Source organism: Stenella coeruleoalba (assembly GCF_951394435.1).
Source record: "Stenella coeruleoalba genome assembly, chromosome: 16".
NCBI lineage: Eukaryota > Metazoa > Chordata > Mammalia > Artiodactyla > Delphinidae > Stenella > Stenella coeruleoalba.
In genome coordinates, this window is record NC_137162.1 from 45,370,257 (window position 1) to 45,394,039 (window position 23,783).

The 23,783-nt window shown below is 37.6% G+C and overlaps 1 protein-coding gene across 12 annotated transcripts in view; it reads right to left on the reverse strand.

Annotated features, from left to right (window-relative positions):
* Positions 1–23,783, reverse strand: part of MARCHF8 (membrane associated ring-CH-type finger 8) — a 113,952-nt gene that overhangs the window by 69,070 nt on the left and 21,099 nt on the right. The window contains exon 1 of one of the 12 annotated variants that reach the window (XM_079900682.1): positions 17,635–18,127. The exons of the other annotated variants lie outside the window; for them this stretch is intronic. The gene's annotated coding sequence lies outside the window, so the exon portion shown is untranslated. Of the gene's footprint in view, positions 1–17,634; positions 18,128–23,783 lie in introns of those variants that run through there. 12 annotated transcript variants of the gene reach the window in all.

Consider the following 23,783-nt stretch of genomic DNA (forward strand, 5'->3'; position numbering starts at 1 on the left):
AGAGATTCATAAAAAATGTTAACAGCAGGTTAATGATGTGGCAATACGAATGACTTTTCATTTCTCTATTTCCTAAACTTTTAGTAACAACACTTTTATAGTTTAAATATATATTTTTAAAGAGTTAAAGTTAAAAGCTCAAGTCATTCCACATAGGTTGGTTAACAGTCAGAAAGTTATCAATGAATACATGTACAACCATAAAAGGCCTCATTTTCTGTGAGGAATACATTTCTGAAGACCTCACAGAAATCAAGCTTAATTTTCCTACAGGAATAAAGTAGGAGGATGCATTCTCAGGACGCTGATGTTTTCAACCACTATAGTGTTTGTTTTATGCTCCTTTTAAATTTTTTTCAGGAATTCCTCTAATATTTTTGCAGAGTGCTTTTCCTTAAAAAACAGCATACTGTATCATGGGAATAGTTTGCCTTTCTTCATGGTGTTTTATTACATCTGACTTTCATTCCAAAGTGACTGATTTTGGAGACTTCATTATTTCATATTTTATGCATAGTAAGCCTTATTAATTATTTCCATGTCACACTACTTCCAGTTTGCATACTTCCCACAAAATGCAACTGCAGTGGGATGGCCTTTACACATCCATAGAAATGGAGGATAAGAACATGCAGTGCTAGGAATATAGCGTTTTAACATGGCAGATAAGGGGAGGTTAGTACTTGACCACGGTCAATAAATCTGAGCATCTGCCCAGCGTTAAGAAGACTATCTGTTGTTTACACTGCTTTTTTCCAGTGTATGTCTGTCCCTGTTGCTATGGCAAAAACATATCTGTATCAAGAACCATCATCCTTCACAAAACTCAGAAAAGAATAATAAACATGGGCTATTAGCAAATGGTTTTTTTCTTCTAATGATGGTTATAAAAGAAACCTCTTGTTCCAAAAGTGAAAAAGCCTTCTTTCCAGCAGAGGAGAATAGACTGTTCTCTCTTAACAACAGATTTCCTGTGTGAAGGAAGCCCCTGTGGATCTGACCATGAGATCAGGCACTTTTGCTGTTTACATGATATTTATTATAAAAGTCCCTCAATTTCCTATCACCAATCATATAAACTTGTCCACTGCCCCCAACCCTTTCATGTATTAAATAAATTGTATTATGCAGTTCAAAGGAAGAGGCGGCCTCAGCCCTGGGAGTGTACCTGGGCTCTTTGCCATCCTCCTCACCTGACAATTCAGGGGCCTCACTCTATCAGCCACCCTCCTACCCCATATTTTCATCCCATCCTTTCTAAAGGCTCCTCCACATCAACAAAGGAATAGAAACAGTTTTCCAAGAAAATGCATAGCATAAGTAGTCTATGTCACTAGTTGCTATAAAAAATTATAAAAGTTCACACTGATACAGAATTTCAACGTCCATTATGGTTCTCCCATATTTAAAAACAAAAGTAAATTTTGATTTGCATTTCTCTAATGATTAGTGATGTTGAACATCCTTTCATGTGTTTGTTGGCAATCTGTATATCTTCTCTGGAGAAATGTCTATTTAGGTCTTCTGCCCATTTTTGGATTGGGTTGTTTGTTATTTTGATACTGAGCTGCATGAGCTGCTTGTACATTTTGGAGATTAATCCTTTGTCAGTTGCTTTGTTTGCAAATATTTTCTCCCATTCTGAGGGTTGTCTTTTCATCTTGTTTATGGTTTCCTCTGCTATGCAAAAGCTTTTAAGTTTCATTAGGTCCCATTTGCTTATTTTTGTTTTTATTTCCATTTCTCTAGGAGGTGAGTCAAAAAGGATCTTGCTGTGATTTATGTCATAGAGTGTCCTGCCTATGTTTTCCTCTAAGAGTTTTATAGTGTCTGGCCTTACATTTAGGTCTTTAATCCATTTTGAGTTTATTTTTGTGTATGGTGTTAGGGAGTGTTCTAATTTCATTCTTTTACATGTAGCTGTCCAGTTTTCCCAGCACCACTTATTGAAGAGGCTGTTTTTACTGTATATTCTTGCCTCCTTTATCAAAGATAAGGTGATCATATGTGCTTGGGTTTATCTCTGGGCCTTCTATCCTGTTCCATTGATCTATATTTCTGTTTTTGTGCCAGTACCATACTGTCGTGATTACAACCCTCAGAATGGGAGAAAATATTTGCAAATGAGGCAACTGACAAAGGATTAATCTCCAAAATATACAAGCATCTCATGCAGCTCAATATCAAAAAAACAAACAACCCAATCCAAAAATGGGCAGAAGACCTGAATAGACATTTCTCCAATGGAGATATACAGATTGCCAACAAACACATGAAAGGATGCTCAACATCACTAATCATTAGAGAAATGCAAACAAAACGACAATGAGGTATCACCTCTCACCAGTCAGAATGGCCACCATCAAAAAATCTACAAACAATAAATGCTGGAGAAGGTGTGGAGAAAAGGGAACCCTCTTGCACTGTTGGTGAGAATGTAAATTGATACAGCCACTATGGAGAACAGTATGGAGGTTCCTTAAAAAATAAAAATAGAACTACCATAAGACCCAGCAATACCACCACTGGGCATATACCCTGAGAAAACCATAATTCAAAAAGAGTCATGTACCACAGTGTTCATTGCAGCACTATTTACAATAGCCAGGACATGGAACCAACCTAAATGCCCAACGACAGATGAATGGATAAAGAAGAGGTGGCACATGTATACAATGGAATATTACTCAGCCATAAAAAGAAATGAAATTGAGTTATTTGTAGTGAGGTGGATGGACCTAGAGTCTGTTGTACAGAGTGAAGTAAGTCAGAAAGAAAAAAACAAATACCATATGCTAACACATAGCTATGGAATCTAGAAACAAAAAATGGCTCTGAAGAACCTAGGGGCAGGACAGGAATAAAGACGCAGACATAGGGAATGGACTTGAGGACACGGGTAGGGGGATGGGTAAGCTGGGACGAAGCGAGAGAGTAGCACTGACATATATACACTACTAATTGTAAAATAGATAGCTAGTGGGAAGCAGCCACATAGCACAGGGAGATCAGCTGGGTGCTTTTTGACCACCTAGAGGGGTGGGATAGGGAGGGTGGGTGCGAGACGCAAGAGGGAGGAGATATGCGGATACACGTACACATATAGCTGATTCATTTTGTTATACAGCAGCAACTAACACAACAATGTAAAGCAATTATACTCCAATAAAGATGTTAAAAAAAAGTAAAAATTTTTTCAATGCTCCTATTCTCTTTCCCTCTATAACCAAACTTTCTAAATTATATCTACAATGCTCTTCACTTTCTTGCTTCCACAACTCAGTTCAATGCAATCCAACCTCTGCTCCCCCATTCCACAAACTGTTCTTGGCCTTTCTCATTTACTGATCAAACTTAGGAGAAGAGCTCCAAATGAAAAAAGTATAGTAACACATACATACATACATAAACACATACGTACATACATAAACACATACATACAAAAAGAAAAAAACGTAGGGGAGATAAAGATAACTTTCTAAAGTTTAAAAAAATCCTTTTAAACAAGTCAATCAACATCCTCTTAGATGTACAGCCAGAAAATTAATTTCCCAGGCACCCTTCTAAAGGAAATTCTTGGAAGATGTACTCTATCAAAATAAAGGACTAAATCAAGGAAGAGAAAAACACAGAATACACAAAACCATCATTATAACTTAGGAGAGGCACAAAGTGCAAGTTCCAGGATTGTACCTGCACAGCAGGCCTAAAGACTACTGGTACAAAGTGGAGCAGACATATGGAACACTTCCAGGGGCAGGTCTCCAGAACACAAGAAGTCTCAACAGGGAAGATGGAGTGACAGATAATATCATGGACACCTTAGAAGAATTAAGGATAAGTATAATAATGATCATACAAGTAAAAACATAAAGTAACAACAACAAAACTATAGTAGAAAGAAAATATAATCATTTGTATCTAAAATGAACAATATTTCAATACTGATAATGGTGTAAACATTTTAACGATATAAACAACTTCGTGGAAACAACTTGGTGACATAACCAAATCTGAAGGATGGAGAGAAGAGAGATGGGGTATAAAAGGAAGTCAAGAAATAATGTCTAATATTTGTAAGTCAAGAAATAGTATAAGCATATTATCTGAAAACATGGAGGCAACAATCAGAAGATACAAATATGGCATATACTTAGCTGCCTCTGTGGAACAGGACAAGGGCTGTGAAGGAGTGGAGCAAAGGACTACTGGTTTTCATTACAGGACTTTGGGTACTACCATCTCCTACCCACAGTTCTAAAATTCAGAAAAATACCAAAACAAAGCAAAACAAAACCCTAACTTTTCTTTACTTACATTTAACATTAAGAGCTAATCTTAGGGCTTCCCTGGTGGCGCAGTGGTTGGGAGTCCGCCTGCCAATGCAGGGGACACGGGTTCTTGCCCCGGTCCAGGAAGATTCCACATGCTGCGGAGCGGCTAGGTCTGTGAGCCAGGGCCGCTGAGACTGCACTCCGCAAGGGGAGAGGCCACAGCAGTGGGAGGCCCGTGTACCAAAAAAAAAAAAAAAGATCTAATCTTATATAAACTCTCTGGGGGCCAAAACCTGACCTGAACTGACAGGAAGCTATTTATAGTCTCTACTTATGCAACTCAGTATAAATATTATGCTTCAATGAAGAAATATGAATGTGTTTTACAGGTATTACCCCAAGAAGAGTACTCACTAATAAATACTATATATAGACTACCTTTCTAAAATCTGAAAATTTCTGAAGTCTAAAATATTTCTGACCTAAGAATTTTAGATGAGAGAGTTTGGGCCTCCATTTCACTTTTCAAAAAGCTATGTGCATTTATTACTTTTTTCATTTTGAAAATATTCAGAAGAAATAAATGGAGAGAAAGTATAAAGAGAAAACAGGCAGGGAACTCATGTGACCTTAAATGGAGCAATACCTATACCACATATTTTCCAAATGTAGCATTATACCTGGGTCACTATTTAGGTGCTGAATAAGGAAATTCCCTCTCTCATCGAAAATTTTAAAGAGGAAAAAGAGGAAAAAGAATCAGAGAAAACTTCATTTGATTCATCATTCAACTCCTGGGATAACCGCATCTATCCTGCTTTTCTAGAGCAAGACAGAGCTCTTCTTCCATACCCTCGAGCTCTTCTACACTCACCTTCAACATTTCTTTACCTCCCACACACGTTTCATCTCATTGCAATCTGGCTTCAGTATAGTAAGGTTAACAGCACGCTCCATGGCTGTTAAGCCTAAAGGACATTTTCTGGGCCCATGTAATTTGACTTGAAATATTTACTCATTCGCACAACAGTAAATATTAGGATTCCTCAAAGCTCCAGTTTACCCTCTCCTCTTCTCATTCTGTGTTCCCTTTTCCTGAGTTATCTAATCCACATCTTTGGCTTCAGTGACCACCTTTGCGCATTTTTACTCAAAAAGAAAATACTGATAAATGAGACTTGATCAAATTTAAGACTTTTGTGCTTTTAAAAGGCACCATTAAGAAAACTGAAAAGATGGACTGGGGAAAAAAATGTGACAATCATCTGTCTGATAAAAGACTTGTATCCATAATATCTAAAGAACTCCTACAACTCAAGAAGACAACCCAATTTAAAGATGGGCAAGGGCTTCCCTGGTGGCGCAGTGGTTCAGAGTCCGCCTGCCGATACAGGGGACGCGGGTTCGTGCCCCGGTCCGGGAAGGTCCCACATGCCGCGGAGCGGCTGGGCCCATGAGCCATGGCCGCTGAGCCTGCACGTCCGGAGCCTGTGCTCCACAATGGGAGGCCACAACAGTGAGAGGCCCGCAAACCGCAAAAAAAAAAAAAAAAAAAGATGGGCAAAAGTTTTTAATAGCCATTTCACCAGAGAGGATAAATAAATAGCTAGTAAGCTCATGAAATGATCTGCAAATTAAAACCACAATGAGATAATACTATATCCCCCCTAGAAGAGCTATACTCAAAAAGACAGTCAATATCAACTATAGGATGTAGAGAAACTGGAGCCCTCATATACTGCCCTTGAGAATGTGAAGTGGTATGGAAATCTTGGAAAACAGTTTGGCAGTTTCTTAGTAAGTCAAGCATAAACTTATCATACAACCCAGCAATTCCACTCCTGGGAACTGACTCAAGAGACATAAAGACATATGTCCTCTGTGGATGTATTGTATATGAATGTTCACAGTAGCATTATTCATAACAGCCAAAAACTGGAAACGTTCCAAATGTCCATCAATATATAGACAAAATGTGGCATCTCCACACAATGGAATACTACTTAGCAATTAAAAAGAACAAAACAATGATAAATGTTACAATATGGATCAACTTCAAAAACCTTATGTAAAGTGAAAGGAGTCAGACACAAAAGACTACAAACTGTATGATTCTATTTTCATGATGTTTCTTGAAAAGGCAAATTCATAGGGACAGAAATCAGATCAGTGGGTTAGGGCAGGAATAGGCATCAACTGCAAACATGCACGAGGGAACTTCTGGGGGCAATCAAATGGATGCACAACTCTAAATTCACTAACCTCACTGAGGGTGTACTTACAATGAGTGAATTATACTGTATCTAAATTATTCCTCAAGATGCTCATCCTACACAGCCTAAGAGGCCCTATGTGGTTTGACCCCTATTTATCTGTTCAACCCCATTTTGTACCACCCTCTCCCACTACAGTCTAGCAACAGTGGCCTTCTTTCAGTCTCCTAAGACTTTGCAGCTCCTTCTACCACAGGGCCTTCATGTATGCTGTTCCCTACCTACAATGCTCTTCCTGCCCCTCATGATCTAATTAACATCTGACCATCCTCAGGAAATCCCACATTTATTGGTCTTTACAGCATCAAGAACCTCTACTTCATTAACAATTATCACAATTGGAATTTTACACTTATTGAATTCTTTAATTAATGATGTTCTCATTAATTAAATTAATTCTTTAATTAATGACGTTTAGGCTGTAAGCTCCCTAAAGGCAGAGATCCTATCTCATTTTGCTCACCCTGTATCAGCACTCTCTAGCCCAATGCAATCACATAAAATCCATTCAGTAAATACTGACTGAACCAATCTTTCTCAGACAGGAGCCAGAACTAGCTGGGAATTTCACTTGTAACTCAAACTATAACCAATACTGTTCACTGTCTCAAATGCTGATTAAGTAGCATAGTGGAAATTTAGACAACACAAACAAAAATTCGGTATTTTTCATCCCTTTACAATTCATCTCAAATGGGAAGAAACAACTGATCTTTAAATATCTGCAGCAGATTGACCACATCAGACTAAGTCCAAAATTGTAATGGAATTCAAAATGCAATCCAAGTATTTTTAAGAATAATTCTAAAAGGCCACAATTATAAGTTGTTAAGAATTGCTGGTAAAAGCTCTTTTAAGACAGAGGAAAACTTAAGTTTCATAAGTTACAGATAAGTAACTTCAATCTTTGAGTCAAAAATCCAATGAAGAAAAAAAAAATCCAATGAAGAACAAGTAGCAAGTTAATAAGGACATATCTACAGAGTCAAAGAAGGGCATAAAACATGCTATCACACTAACGGTATCACCTCATAGCCTTTTCCCTTCACTCAACCAGGGAAGAAAGCTCTCTCACAAGCAACTCACATCTGGCCACTGTCTTGCCCTCACTAGACCAATAGGTATCAAGGCACAAACCTTAAAGTATCAAACTTACCCTACTCCCACTCTTTACTGAAATTAAGACCAAAATTAAAGTTCAGAGTTCTGAGAATTTTAGGGAAGATGGTAGAGTAACACCACAAGGTCTCCATATGCCACCCACTAAAAAACAGTCTGAGACAAAGCTTTGTTTGACTTGGTCTATTAACACTATGAGCTACAAGAACAATGAGCTTATTAAAAAAATATCAAAATGAATTTAAAAATTTAAATGCAACAGAATAAAGCAGTAACTACCAGAATATGTGTGTGCAATTACCAAAAGTGAAGAAAAAAATCATAAAATACACAAACATATCCCAAAGACTAAACAAATTTACTCAGAAACAGAAAAAAGATTCTGTTAGTTTTAAAATCCCCTAGGATACTTTAGAGTATGACTAGCGGTAATAAAGAGTAAGATCAATGTTACATAAAAAATAACAAATAAGCAACGCTGAGGATAACTAGAAAATGAAATCCAAAGTATAAACAGTTTAAAAGTGATAAAGCAAGAGAAACAAACTGAGAAGTACAGAAATACCATCTCTGAATAGTAATGCTGGAGGAAAAACACAACAGATGAAAGCATCTGAAAATCGTAAGTGTTTTACATGCATTATCTCATTTGATTCTCACAGCAGTACCAGAGGGTAGAGGAACTGTCTTATCTCCAATTCACACATGGCTTAGAGAAGTTAAGCAACTTGCCTAAGGTTTCTTAGCCATATTTTACTAAATATATAGTAGCCTGTGGTGACTTACAAGGTGAATCTAAAATATGTAGGTTTTTTTTCATTTCACTGTAGCATAGCTGTTGGAAAGAAAAAGATAAATCCTGGTGTGTTGCTTGCTGGCTTTGTTATGGTAAAGATTTATTATGATCACCATGGATATAAACAATAACACGAAATCCGCATTTGAAGTATTAAATAGTAACATGCTTTCTGCTGCAATTTTGTCTACATGGAGGGACATTTGACCAAATGGGTATACATGCTAAAAATTTGACAAAAATAATAATTTTAGATATTTCAAGGCAGTAAGATGTGCCTGAAATAGCTCGGTCCAACTTATACCAAATATTTAACTTTATCATTTCGAGTTGACTTGCAAATTTATATCACAAGCCACAGAAAAATATTGCATTTTAAAATTATAGTCCATATTCTTAAACTATTATATATTATAAATTACATATATAATAACATAACCTTAAACTATTATAACTATATAAAACTAAAGCTGTGTCTTTAAACTACTCCAGTAGATTATTCAAGGTAATTTTCTAACCTGCAACCTCAAAGGCTGGAGCCAAGAAGAGAGACAGAGTGGACTCCAGGTATGTCCAACAATGCTGCCCAGTGGGAGAATGGGCCACTAAGGAAAACTGAGGGAGCCTGGTGCTGGAAGTCCTAAGCCAAATGTAAGTGCTTGGCCAGGAGAGAGGAGAGTACTGCAGACTGAAGGCTGCTGTGTGCAATTGAGAATCTCAAGGAGCAGAGTAAGAGAGGAGCAGGCCAAGGCTGAGAGCGAGTGAGTAAGAAGATAACGTGGGGCAGGCGGGACTCAGCTCCAGACAGTGTGTGTCATCTGTGACTTCTCCATTGACTCAGGGAGACCTCAGCAGAACCACTCCACTATGTGTGTGAATTAGGTGAACCAGGGATGATTACAAGGAAAAGGGCCTATGATGTCTTAATCTTCCAGAAGATTCTGAACCTGAAGAAAGTTAAGGAGGAATACCCACGGGCATTCTTCAGGACAAATACAAGAATACTGAAAACACTAGTAGTTAACAAAAGGAAAAGAGGAGATTTGTTGGGGTTCTTTCAGCATTTCACTTCTGAGAAAGGGAAGTGCGAGTCTCACGAACCTAAGAGATGGAAAATACCTTCAATGAAGTACAGAACTAGTCTACTTCCTCCAGTTCCTCCACGTGCCCTTTAATGCTTGTCTTGCAGAGAAAAATCTGATCTTTACAGATGAGGAAAGGGGGATGGAGGAAAAGTCAAGGCTGCAGCAGCCCAGACTCCCCTCCTGGACATTCACCACACCGTAATGGAGTGACCTGCTTACATTTTTGCCTCCTTCACTGGACTGTGGGATCCTTGAGGGTTCAGTAATGAAGCCAGAATTAGAATTACAGGGATAAATCCCTGCCATTAGTCACAGGATGTTTCTGTTTGCCACTGCTGGGTAACAAACTATCCCAAACTTTGCTGCTTAAGCAGCAACAATTTCCTATTTCTCACAGTTCCATGGGTTGACTGGGCAGCTCTTCTGCTGCTCTTACCTGACTTAGTCGTGCTGCTGCACTGGGCCCAGGTCAGCTGGGGATTGGGCTCGGTGAGGAAGGCTGGGCCTCCCTTTCCACGTGGCCTTCCTCACAGCCTTCTTCACATAATGGAAGCAGCATACCAAGAGAGCTGGCCCACTACACATGGTGCTTCTGCCTGCATCATGTCTGCTGATGCCCCACTAGCCAGTTCAAGCCACATGGCAAAGCCCAGTACCGAGGGTATGGAAACAGACTCTACCATTTGATGGGAGGAACAAGCAGGCCCACATTGCAAAGGGGCAGAGGCATGGGGAGGTGGTTCACTGGGGGCTACTATGTACCAATTTACCATAAATTGTTTTTGCTATTTTTCTCTCTGATAATAATTATTTTTATTAGTAGAATTTTTATTATAAAGTGTTTTTACATCTATTACAACTAAAAATAATGTTCTCTTTTTAAATACATTTATTTATTATCTTTTTATTTATTTTTGGCTGCATTGGGTCTTCATTGCTGCACACGGGCTTTCTCTAGTCGCAGTGAGCAGGGGCTACTCTTTGTTGCGGTGTGCGGGCTTCTCACTGCGGTGGCTTCTCTTGTTGCAGAGCACAGGCTCTGGGCGCGTGGGCTTCAGTAGTTGTGGCACACAGGCTCAGTAGTTGTGGCTCGCGGGCTCTTGAGCGCAGGCTCAGTAGTTGTGGCACACAGGCTTAGTCGCTCTGTGGCATGTGAGACCTTCCCAGACCAGGGCTCGAACTTGTGTCTCCTGCACTGGCAGGCGGATTCTCAACCACTGCGCCACCAGGGAAGTCCCAATTATGTTCTTTAATTTGAAATGTGGAGGGAAAAGTTACTGGGCTATATTTCTACTTCAAAATAATGGATCCAAAAATATTTCAAGGCTTAAAGACTAGAATTACTACTGGCAGCAATTCACATCATTTGAAGATCTCATGTTTCTTCACAAACATATGAAACATATAGATCTTTTGAAGCAAATTCATTAAATTGACAGAAGAAAGAATTCTGACCATATTTTATAACAGAAAAACCTAAGGCAGCTATATTTTATTTGAAATGTTTCCTGCAAGAATTCTCATCATATCACACTCTATAACGTAGCACACAATGCTGGTGGTACAGACAGCCCTGCACCAGCCAGCTGTCATCCCAGGCTGGAGCAAGCATCTTCTCTACTTAATGCAGTAAAGTAGAGAAACCAGAGAGGGGCTTGCCTCACCATCCAAGAAGTATCTGTCCAGTCAGGACAAATCTTCCCGAAGACCCCTGCCCATGCCACGGTCAACTCTACCCTTGTTCATTCTGATCCACCCCCTCTTGGGATGCTGTTCACACTCTGCACACCAGGGCAAAAACTCCCTGGCCTTCAGAGCACATCCCAAAGCTTATCTCCTCTGTGAGCAAAGAAACACCAAAACAAGCTCCCCCACCCCTACCTTACCACCCACAACACATACCCAATATTCTTTACAGTTTGACATTTAATTATACACAAAACGGTCCTTCAGTATATGTGTTGGCTAATTTTATGTGTCAATTTGAATAGGCCACAGTACCCAGATACTTGGTCAAACATTATTCTAGAGGTTTCTGTGAAGGTATATTTTTAGATATGATTAACAATTAAATCAGCAGACTTTGTGTAAAGGAGATTACCCTCCATAATGTGGGTAGGCCTCATCTAATCATCTGAAGGCCTTAACAAAACAAACAAACAACAAAAAAAACCTTGACCTCCCCTGGAAGAAGAGGGTGTCTGCCAGCAGACCTGTGGTCTCAAACTCCAGATTCAACTCTTCTCTGGGTCCCCAGCCTGCCAGCCTACCCTGCAGGTTTTGGACTTAGCAGTCTCTACAATTGCATGAGCCAACTTCTTAAAATCAATCAATAAAAATCTCTCTCTATCCATCTGCCTACGTATATACTATTGCTTCTGTTTCTTTGGAGAACCCTAACACAAAATACTATCTAGTTATAGATTATTCCCTACAGTGTATAAAGCTTGGCCTACTTAAAAGGCTGAATTCTCTCTGGACCATTACATATTTTTTAGCATTCCTTATAGTGTTCTGGATTATAATATATTTCTTTAGTATTCCCTACAATGTTTTGTATAGAGCAGGGGTGAAATACTTCTAAAATGTTAACTGGTGGTTTTTTTAATATATAATTAATTAATTTATTAATTTATTTATTTTTGGTTGCAATGGGTCTTCGATGCTGCGCGCGGGCCTTCTCCAGTTGCAGCGAGCGGGGGCTACTCTTCGTTGCGGTGGCTTCTCTTGTTGCAGAGCACAGGCTCTAGGCGCACGGGCTTCAGTAGTTGTGGCACGTGGGCTCAGTAGTTGTGGCTCGTGGGCTCAGTAGTTGTGGCTCACGGGCTCTAGAGCACAGGCTCAGTAGTTGTGGCACACAGGCTTAGCTGCTCCGCAGCATGTGGGATCTTCCGGGACCAGGGATCGAATCTGTGTCCCCTGCAATGGCAGGCAGATTCTTAACCACTGTGCCACCAGGGAAGCCCTAACTGGTGTTTCTTTATGACTAAACCTTGAATCCTTCCAGTTTCCTAACCTTTCGGCCCCAATTACTGTGATTTGCATGGTAATGCATAACAACCCATAAGTTGAAAGAAAGAAAGCAACATTGGCCCCAGAGGAAAATGGTCACAGAGCCAAGTCTGCAGAACAAGGCACAATCAGAAAGTCTAGCTTTGATCCTTGCCCCCTCCAGTCTATGCCTCTCTCTCCCACACTCCATTTAAAATATATAAGCAAGTGTGTGCACGAATGCACACATGTACACATTTGTTTCTGCCTCCCAACACCATCTTAGATGAATGGCAGCACATTGTATATGATTTTCTTTCCTTGCTTTTTACTCTTCCTGTTGCTTCCTGGAGATCATTCACCCCAAGTATATAGAGACATTCTTTATGCCTTTTTGCAGCTATATCATATTCCACTGTGTGAATGTGCTGTAGTTTATTCAACCAGTCCCATATTAATAGACATTTTGGTTGTCTTTAGTCTCTTGTTATTACAGATAGTACTGTATCTAATACCTGGTATGTATGTTTGTTTGTTTGTTTTAATTTTGCCACCCTATGGGGGATTTCAATTTTAAGTAGAATAACTTGCATTCAGGAAGCATTCAGATGCAAAATTACTGCTGCTGATGGATTATTCTGCTGGTAGTGGGGAATTCAGGAGACCAGTCTTTTGACCAAAGTTTGGAGTCTTTTCTTTGAGTATGGGTCCACTGACTGGAGTTCTAGATCATTGTTCTTGTATTAGCTATATCCATACAGTAACTTCTGTATTTTCCAGTTTCAATTTCTTTAAAGTAGATTGAGACTTCGGAAACTTTTGAAGCAAGCTGAGCACAGAATTATAGTCTTTTAGAGTGTTTTTTCCTGGTCTTTTGTAATTGTTTTACTTATAACCAATCTGTCAAAAATTTTTAAGGAAAATAATATGCCTGTATGGATAATTTCCAAAGTATTCAACTTATTTTTTATGGAAATAGTAACTTCTTATTTTTGCAGCCACATTTTCGCTCATTTGTGATTAGTTTACATAGTGTTAAATTAAATTATACAATTGCAATAACAAGTACAGCCAACATAAGCAGGTTTGGGTATGTTAAAAGAAAAATTTCCACAGACAATTTACTGATCTATTAGGCTTTCATTCAATGATTCACAAATTGGGCAGCACCTCGTCTAGCAGAAAGGAGCTCCGATGAACTAAGCGAGAGACTTTTATAAACCAAAGTGAGCAGGAACAAGGAAGCTATACTGGGCATTTGCTGATCGGTTAAAGCAGGTTACTTCCCTTATGTGGAGCAAAGGGAAGCCTTGGAGCCAGGTAGGGTAACTTGTGTTGAGCAGGCAATGCTGATTGGTTGCCCTAGGCCTTCCTTTTCTGGGAGAGTCAAGTGCAGAAATTTAGTGAAGTTTTGGTTTCCTGACATGGGGTTTAGCATGAGCGACTCCATCTTGGGCCTAATCTGGTTACTTTAGCAGGTATAAACAGATTTTTTATATGCTCATAACTCAGCTGGTGGGAGCAGACATGTACATATTGCTGAGAGTCGCTTACTAAATGAGACCATTCTGTATGTTCTGAGCATTAGCTAATACATTTTAGGAAGGGAATGGATAGCATCAGTCCACTTCTAAAATTTCCTGTTTCCCTGTAGGGGCCTGGTATTTATAGGTGCTCAGAAAACATTAGATGAGCTATTTCAGTGTCTGCAGGTCACGCTGGCTTTCTTATCCCTATGAAAATAGATGCCTGTCCATTTCTTTGGTTCAGATATGTTATGTGTCTTCTCAAAGAGAAGGGATTTATAATGAGGTAAAAATCTCTGAGAAGCGACAGTTAACTTCAAAAACAACTGTTTCCTGATTTACACTTATATCACTTTTAAATTAGGTCTTGGGTTACTATTTTGATGACTGACTGAAACATGTTTTTCTAACTATAGTTTTTGTCACTGGAAAGTGCTACCTAGAGGAAGAAAACTAAAAAGAATAGATTTCAGGATCACAGAACAAACAGTAAACCTAAGATTTTTACATTCTACCACCTGTGTGCAAATTAATATAATATTAAAATTGAAATCCTCCTATAGGGTGGCAAAATTAAAAAAAATACAGACGTACCAGGTATTAAATACAGTACTATCTGTAATAGCAAGAGATTAAAGACAACCAAAATGTCTATTAATATGGGACTGGTTGAATAAACTACAGCACATTCACACAGTGGAATATGATATAGCTGCAAAAAGGCATAAAGAATGTCTCTACATACTTGTGGTGAGTGATCTCCAGGAAACAGCAGAAGGAGTAAAAAGCAAGGAAAGAAAATCATATACAGTGTGCTGCCATTCATCTAAGACGGTGTTGGGAGGCAAAAACAAATGTGTACATGTGTGCATTCGTGCACACACACTTGCTTATATATTTCAAATGGAGTGTGGGAGAGAGAGGCATAGACCGGAGGGGACAAGGATCGAAGCTAGACATTTTGATTCTGCCTTGTTCTGCAGACTTGGCTCTGGGACCATCTACGTGTTTTCCATAATTATTAACAACAACAACAAAATCAAAAAAAAATTTTAATCCCTGAAATTCAAAAGCGAATGAAACAAAGCTAAATATTTATTGAACTGCTGGTGTAACCAAGCAAAAAGGAATTATTTCAAATAATGTAAAACACAATTTCACAGTACATCCCTAGAAGAAACTATCCTAAGAATAAAAAGGATGGGAGAAAATGTTTTTGAATTCTTAAATGGTTTTCAGTAATCATATTGTTAGTATAATACTGATAAATAAGTACCATTACTTATTATCAATAAGTATCAATATTATTATGGACCAAGATTTTCAGCAAATATGAAATCAAATAAGTTCAGTAGAATCCTCTATTTCTAAATTTAAGTTTGAAAAATCAGTATGAAACTCATGAAGTACTTTCTCTGAAAGCCTAGAAGCAACAACTGACCTGTGGTATCCAAACTGCAGTCTCTAAATACAACTTCCCATTAAAAGGAACCACAGCTCACTGAAGAAAGGGCTTATTCCAGAGCTACAGCTGGAAATATACAAGTTGATGAGCATGGACATCTTGTCACACCAGGAAGCAAGAAGCTATCAAAGGCATTCATATCAAAAGGACCCAGGAGCCAACCTGAAGGTGCTCTCACTGGCCAAAGAAGGGACAACTTGATCATCCATAAGAAAACAACTTGAGGGACTTCCCTGGCGGTGCAGTGGTTGAGAATCTGCCTGCCAATGCAGGGGACACAGGTTTGAGCCCTGGTCCAGGAAGATCCCACATGCCGCGGAGCAACTAAGCCCATGCACCACAACTACTGAGCCTGCGCTCTAGAGCCCGTGAGCCACAACTACAGAGCCCGCGTGCCACAACTTCTGAAGCCTGCGCACCTAGAGCCCAAGCTCTGCAACAAGAGAAGCCACGCAATGAAAAAAAATAACCCACGCACCACAATGAAGAGTAGCCCCCGCTCACCGCAATTGGAGAAAGCCTGTGCGCAGCAACTAAGACCCAACAACAAAGACCAAATGCAGCCAAAAATAAATAAATACATAAATTTATTTTTTAAAAATTTTTGATTATTAAAAAATAATCAGATGTGTAAAATTCATGTGTTCCTAACAATATTTTTAAAAATAAAGAAAAAAATCATTTGGCCATCTTTGGAGATATTAAGGTCCTTCCAAGAGTTATAAACAAAGGAAAAGAATCAGTCATTTAACCTGTTTTCCCTGTATGAACTGTACCTCCAGGTAACCAAATAGTTGATAAAGAGAAACTTCTCTATGGAAGTAAACTAAAAGCTAATAAATGAAGAGGGAATGATGAAACTAGAACAGCAACATCGTGCAAACCCCAATTAAATAATGCAAATTATAAGTGGCCACTGATATCACAAAGAAAAAACAACAATCAGACATTATGTGCTGTTGGAAACCACTGTTTATGAAACATACTTGCAAAAAAGAAAAAAAGAACTTAAATCTCTAAAACTAACGGTGGGGTAGGAGGATGAACATGTTAAATGACACCACTGGGATGCATTCAGCAAAGTTCACAGTATGGGCAGTTCTACAAGATAAATGACAAGATTTATTCAGCAGACACATTTCAAGAACAAAGAAGATAAATAAGGGGAAGCTATAGATTAAAAGATAATTTTAAGAAAACACATCAACTGAATGTAATGTATGGATGGACTATGATCAGATCCTGATTCAAACAAATCAACTGAAAAAAAAATAGTATGAAATAACTTTGGAGTGACAGCAGTTCTATGGTCAATTCTAAGAAAACAGCCCTTACCTTTCAGTGAAAGTACTGAAATATTTAGATAAAATTATATGATAACTAGAATTTGCTTGAAATATGCAGTGGGAGAAGGAATACAAGGAAACAAAAGAGGCTGTCCAGCTGGGGGATGGACAAACAGTAGCTCATCATATTATTCCTCTACTTTTGTATATAACTGAAATATTCCATAGTTAGGTTTTGAAAATTTGATGAATGACTGTATATCTATATGCTTTAAGTTACTGACAAAATGTTCATGGTATGCATAACTTTCCCCTTCTACAATTCTTTCAGCATAAGTGGCAATACTTGTACTCTTTCACTTGTCTCTCCTCTGCGGCACATACCCCTTACTTCTCTGAACTATAAACTAAAAGCACAGAGCCTGCTACATAGGAGCTGCTCAATAAATGTTAAATGAATAAATTTCAGTTTGCTGTACATCTCCTCTGCTCTAGTAAACCCTCCAATAACTCTAATCTGTTAATTCAAGTTGTGGTAAAGGATGAGAAAATAGAACCAAGTACAAATAAATAAGGTAAAAAAATCCAAAACCCTGCCCTTAACCTTTTAAATGTATATCCCACAAAAGATGCTCACTTTTTTTATTGTAGTAAAAAACACGTAACAAAATTTATCAAATTAGCCATTTTTAGATGTACAGTTCAGTAGTGTTAAATATATTCACATTGTTGGGAAAAGATCTCCAGAGCGTTTTCAATTTGCAAAACTGAAACTCTATATCCATTAAACAAAAAATGCAGTAAATTCACCAAACTTACTGTAGTAATCATTTCACGATGTATGTAGGTCAATCATTTTGCTGTACACCTTAAACTTATACAGTGCTGTATGTCAATCATATCTCAATAAAACTGGAAGAAAAAAATAAGTCAATAGCAAATAAAAGATGCTTATTCTTAACACTTCCTACCCATTGCCTATTTTACCCTATATGTGTCTCTAGCTACCACAACAGCTTTTAAAGTATAATTCTTTTCACAATAAACTTTATGGATCACCAGCACAATAACAGCAGATTAAAAAAAAAAAGTCCTTAAAGGAAATGAGAGAGGTCAGAAGTATGACTATGAACAGAAGATCCATATGAGCCTCTGTGCAGAGGACAGGGCTGGAATGTGGCTTCACAGTCACTCTGAATGGGAGTGAGGGGCCAGAAGAGGCAGGCCCACAGCTAAAGGAGGTCAAATGAGGCAGCACCAACTACGGAAGCAGTAGTCCTTTTGTGGCTGCAGTCATTAGGGGCTTACCACTCCTCTGGCCACCCCATAATAATGATGGCAAGACCGCTGGTAAGTACACAGTGCCAATCTAACAGATGCCTTAGATCAGGTAGTTAGGAAAGCACGGTGCCAAGCCTCATTCCACAGACTTTTAGTTAAATATGCCAATTCAGGCCTACAAAATAATAATAATAATAATGATTTAGCAATAAATCTAGTAAGAATAACCATAGTATACGTGTTTAACAAATAAGAGAAAGTATCACTGATACTTTTCTGCCTGTTACTATAGTTTCAATTAACTTTGGTGGTTTTATTTTAGAAAGATGAACCCTGAGTAAATCACTACTTTGAAAATCACTCACATACAACATTATTCTTCCTAAGCATGACTCCCAGCTGAGCCTGCACTGGGACCACTCCAGGAAAGAAAGATAAGAGAGATTTTGCACATGACTGGGGTTATGGGCAGGGTCAGTCCTGCTAAAGGCCAGTTTACAAAAAAGTCTGGGAACTCTCAAAAAGGTGGGGGGACGGGGGAAGGGCACGATTCATTCTAAAGCAACAGCCTGAGTTTAATCCAAAGAAAGCCATAGAGCATGAGAACACAATGTGGCTTGGAGAACATGGTATCTGTCATTCACACTACACTGCATAAAACAAGGGAGTTGTAAATAGAGTTAAAGACACTTCTCAAAAAGACTCTGTAGCACAATGAAAGTTCAAGGATTTGGAAGCACAGGAAGCCAGCTGTTAGTCACAAAACTGAGAGTGGCATGGGTGATAATGACACTGTAGAACTCCTGCAAAAGGCTGAGGAATTGACAACATTGGATAGCTCCAGAAGGACTGAGGAGTGAAGGTAAAGTTAGAACCAGGAGGATAACAGATAAGCCAATCAAGAAATTACTAGAACCCCTTTCCCCTCACAAGGCCAGGTGAATAAAATGTGCCTGTAATGAGTACTTAAGTACTGGTACTCTGAAAAGTGGATAATGTTATCCAGGACAAAAGTGCACCCTATTTCCTGGCAGAATTCATATTCAAATGGCCTCATGAGGAAACCATCTTCAACTGAGGTCCTGTGGACTCTCACAGATTAAGTCTGAAAAAAAAAAACAAAGCTCAGATCAAAATTTACCATATACACGAAGAAACATATCTCTAAGAGTGACAATCAGCAGAAATAACCAATAACAGAAACAATATTTGAAGAGATAAGAGCTGAGAATTTTCAAAAATGGACAAAAAATTTGGATCAAGATTCAAGAAACACAATGTATACCAACTAGTATAAACAAAAAGAACTGAACACCTAGACGCATTGTAGTAAACTGCAAAATAAAGCCAAAGAAAAGATTTCAAAACAGCCAAAGAGAAAAAGAACAGATTACAATTAGATTTGACTAGAGAATTCTCACCAGTAACAACAAAAGCCAGAAGACAGTAGAATATTATCTTCAAAATACAGAGAAAATGTAGCTGTCATCTAGTATTGTATGTCCAGCAAAACTATACTTTAAGAATGAAGATGAAATAAAGAATAAAAAGTAGCAGAGAGAATTTATTGCCAGCATTCTTTCAATAAAGACACTCTGAAAAATTATGTCACAGAAAAGTAAAAAAATCTCAAAAATGAGATCCGAGATGACAGAAGAAATGATATACAAGTACTGGTAAACATGGAAGTAAATAAATGTAAACAAACAATTTTCATGCTAAAAATAATATTAGCTTGCAATTCGTGGGTTTAAACAAGAAAAAAATTGAAATCTGAAAAACCAAAATGTTTAAGTGAGGGAGGAGTGGTCACTAGAGTTAAAATATTTTTAAGTATTTGTATTTCTTGGAGGGCAATTAAGATATTGATAACTTTCAGTTTTGTTAACTTAAAAGTCTATGGTATATGACCCAGCAATCCCATTACTGGGCATATACCCAGAGAAAACCATAATTCAAAAAGACACATGCACCCCAATATTCACTGTAGCACTATTTACAATAGCCAGGTCATGGAAGCAACCTAAATGTCCATCGACAGACGAATGGATAAAGAAGATGTGGTACATATATACAACGGAATATTACTCAGCCATAAAAAGGAACAAAACTGGATCATTTGTAGAGACGTGGATGGACCTAGAGACTGTCATACAGAGTGAAGAAAGTCAGAAAGAGAAAAACAAATATCGTATATTAATTCATATATGTGGAATCTAGAAAAATGGTACAGATGAACCAGTTTGCAAGGCAGAAACAGAGACACAGATGTAGAGAACAAATGTATGGACACCAAGGGGGGAAGTGGGGGGTGGGGAGTGGGGTGGGGGGGTGGGATGAATTGGGAGATTGGGATTGACATCTATACACTAATATGTATAAAATAGATAACTAATAAGAACCTGCTGTATAAAAAAAAACTCACTAAAATTAAAAAAATAATAATTAAAAAAGAAGTCTATGGTAGTATTTCAAGAATAAACCATGAAAAAACTCCCACATTAATACAGAGGAAATGCATCATAAGAAAAAAATAACTGCAAAAACTTTATTTTCTTTAAAGGAGAACAAACAAGAAAAGAGAAAAAAGGGGCACAGAAAAGTACAAACAGAAAATACAAAGAAAATGAACAGGCATCACTGCAAATACATCAATAATCATAATATACATAAATTAATTAAAATTGCCAAGTAAAAGACAGATTATAAGATTATTTTATAAAATATAAACAGCTCCACTTATATACTGCTTAAGACATATGCAATGAATAATAACACAAAAAGTTGAAAATGAAAGGATTAAAAATATTAAGTATTAATCAAAAGAAAACAGGAATAGCTCTAATAATAATAAATAGGCCCATTTCATCTGTTACCCACTGTGAGACAAAGTTGAGAAAACATGGTCTTAATGAATGGAAATCTCAACTGAGGAATGAAAATTATGAAAACAGAACTAAACAGAAATCCTAGAACTGAAAAGAATGAAAACTTAATGGATGATCTTAATAGTAGATTGGAGATGATGAAAGAGTTAGAGAACTGGAAAACAGACCAATATAAATTATCCAGGCTGAAAAACAGAGGAAAAAAAAGATTGTAGAAGAATGAACACACTCTCACAAACCTGTGAGATAATACCAAGCAGGGGGGAGTAACATATATATAATTGGAGATATAGATGGGGAAGAGAGTGAAATTGGAGCAGAAAAAGTATTTGAAGGTACAATAGCCAAAAACCTCCCAAATCTGATGAAAAACACTGACTTATAAATCCAAGAAACTCAGTGAACCGTAAGTAGGATCAATATAAACAGAACTGCACCTGAGCATCATAAACTGCTGAAAACCAAAATTGAAGAGAGAAATCTTGAAAGCACCTAGAAATAATAACAATGACAACAATAACAGTAACAACAATATGAATGACCACTTTCTGTCAGAAAAAAGAAGCCAAAAAGCAATGAAATGACATCTATAATGCTGAAAGAATTCCATATGCAGCAAAAATATTTTCCAAAAATTAAGCAAAATAAAGATGTCCAGATAAACAAAAACTAAGGAAATTCATTCCCAGCAAATGACACCTGATAAAAACTAGAATCTACAAAAAGAAATGAAGGGTACCAGAGATGGAAAATATGCGGGTAAAAGAAGAACTATCATTTTCTCCTCAATTTCTTTAGAAGGTGCCGGCTGTTTAATGCAGGAAGTGTAACATTAGGGTACAATTGCCGGCTGTTTAATGCAGGAAGTGTAACATTAGGGTACAATGAAGGGTTATGTAAAATATATGAAAACAATAGCACAATGAACGTGATGGGAATGGAATTATATTGTTGCAAGGTGCTTCTTTTTTAAAAGAATCGGTAAAATATTAACTCTAAGAGTAGGAAAGACTGGAAATAAGTTAAGGATGCATGCTGCAATTGCAAATGCAACCACTAAAAAAAAGTTATTAAATGGAACACGATAAAAGTCAATAGAGTAATGGAATAAAAGAGTAACATAAAGAAAAAAAGAAAGATCTAAACCTAACTACAGCCAGTTCTCAATGTGCACAGTTATGTTCTATAAAGTTGCCACGAGCATGGAATTAGTGAATACAGAACCATTGCTCCTAGGGGAAATAAAAGGTTAGGTTCCTGGGAGCCTCTGGTCACAACACTTTAGTCAACCATCAATACATACCGTTGTTTTGTTTGTTTCTGTTTAAAGACACCTTATTTAGCAAATATATTTTGTCCATCCATTAACACTGAACTCATGACCAACAGCACTTTAACTCCTGCCTGAAGGAGGTTTATCTAATAACATGCCTATTTTCTATGTAAGGCACATTACAGCCTTCTTTACTTAGGAACACTAGACAGCACCTCAGCACTATGCTTAGGGGTAGTTTTAAACAGTGATATAATACACAAAAAAGCACAAAAATGTGAAAAACATGGCACTGAATAGATCACAAAAAGGACACATGTTTACAGTATGAGAAATGAAACGAGAAGGCAGAGTTTGACTTTTCAACCTCAGTTGGGAGCCTGCATACTAGATGACTCAAAATCTCACTGTTCTGTGCATGTCCATGAATGACCTTAAGAGCATTGTGAGCACTGACATTAGGATCAGAATTAAGTTTTAGTGAGTAGGCAAATTTGCAGATATATAATCCATGAATAATGAGAATCAACTGTGTATCAGTAAGTATTCAATATATTACATATAAAAGGACTAAATATTCCAATTAAAAAGTAGAGCTTGTCAGAATGGGGAGAAAGAAAAACAAAAAACACAAAAACCAAGACCCAACCATACCCTACAAGAGATACACTTTGAATATAAAGACACAGGTCTAAAGTAAAGAGAATGGAAAAAGAGAAACACAACTTTCCACAACTGACACAAGTTGAAATTTAAAAAACCTGAATAGCCATATATCTATTAAACAAATTGAACTGGTTAGTATACCCTTCTGGGAAAAGAAAACTCAAAGCTCAGATGGTTTCACTGGTGAATTCTATCAAACAATAAGGAAGAGAACAATTCCCAGCTCATTTTAGATGCTCTGCATAAACCTATAAACAAAATCAAAAAAAATTACAAAAAACTACAAATCATGAACATAGTTCATGAACCCAGATGAAAACATCCTTGGCGAACTAACAGAAAAACTGGCAACTTAAAAAAGAGTAATATATCATGACCAAGTGGGGTTTATCCCAGGAATATAAAGTTGGATTAACATCTCAAAGTCAGTGTCATGTAACATAATAACAGATGCAACAAAAGCACTTGCCAAAAATCAACATCCATTCTGAGCCTAAAAAATAAAAACCCTCAGCACACTAGAAACAGAGAAATTTCCTCAATCATACAAATCTACAGCAAATAACATACTTAATAGTGAAATCTTGAGGCCCTCCCCACTTGATTGGCAGCAAGACAAGAATGCCCACTCTTACCACTCGTATTCAACAACTGGACAGAAGGTCCTAGCCAGTGTAATATTGCAAGGAAAAGAAACATAAGGCCTAAAAATTGGAAAGGAAGGTATAAAACTGTTTCTTTTCACAGAGTACATAATTACTAACATAGAAATTTCTAGGAAATCTAAATTAGTCTAGCCAGATTAATCTAAGTCAATTTAGCAAGGCTGCAGGATGCAAGGTCATTTCACAAAATCCAAA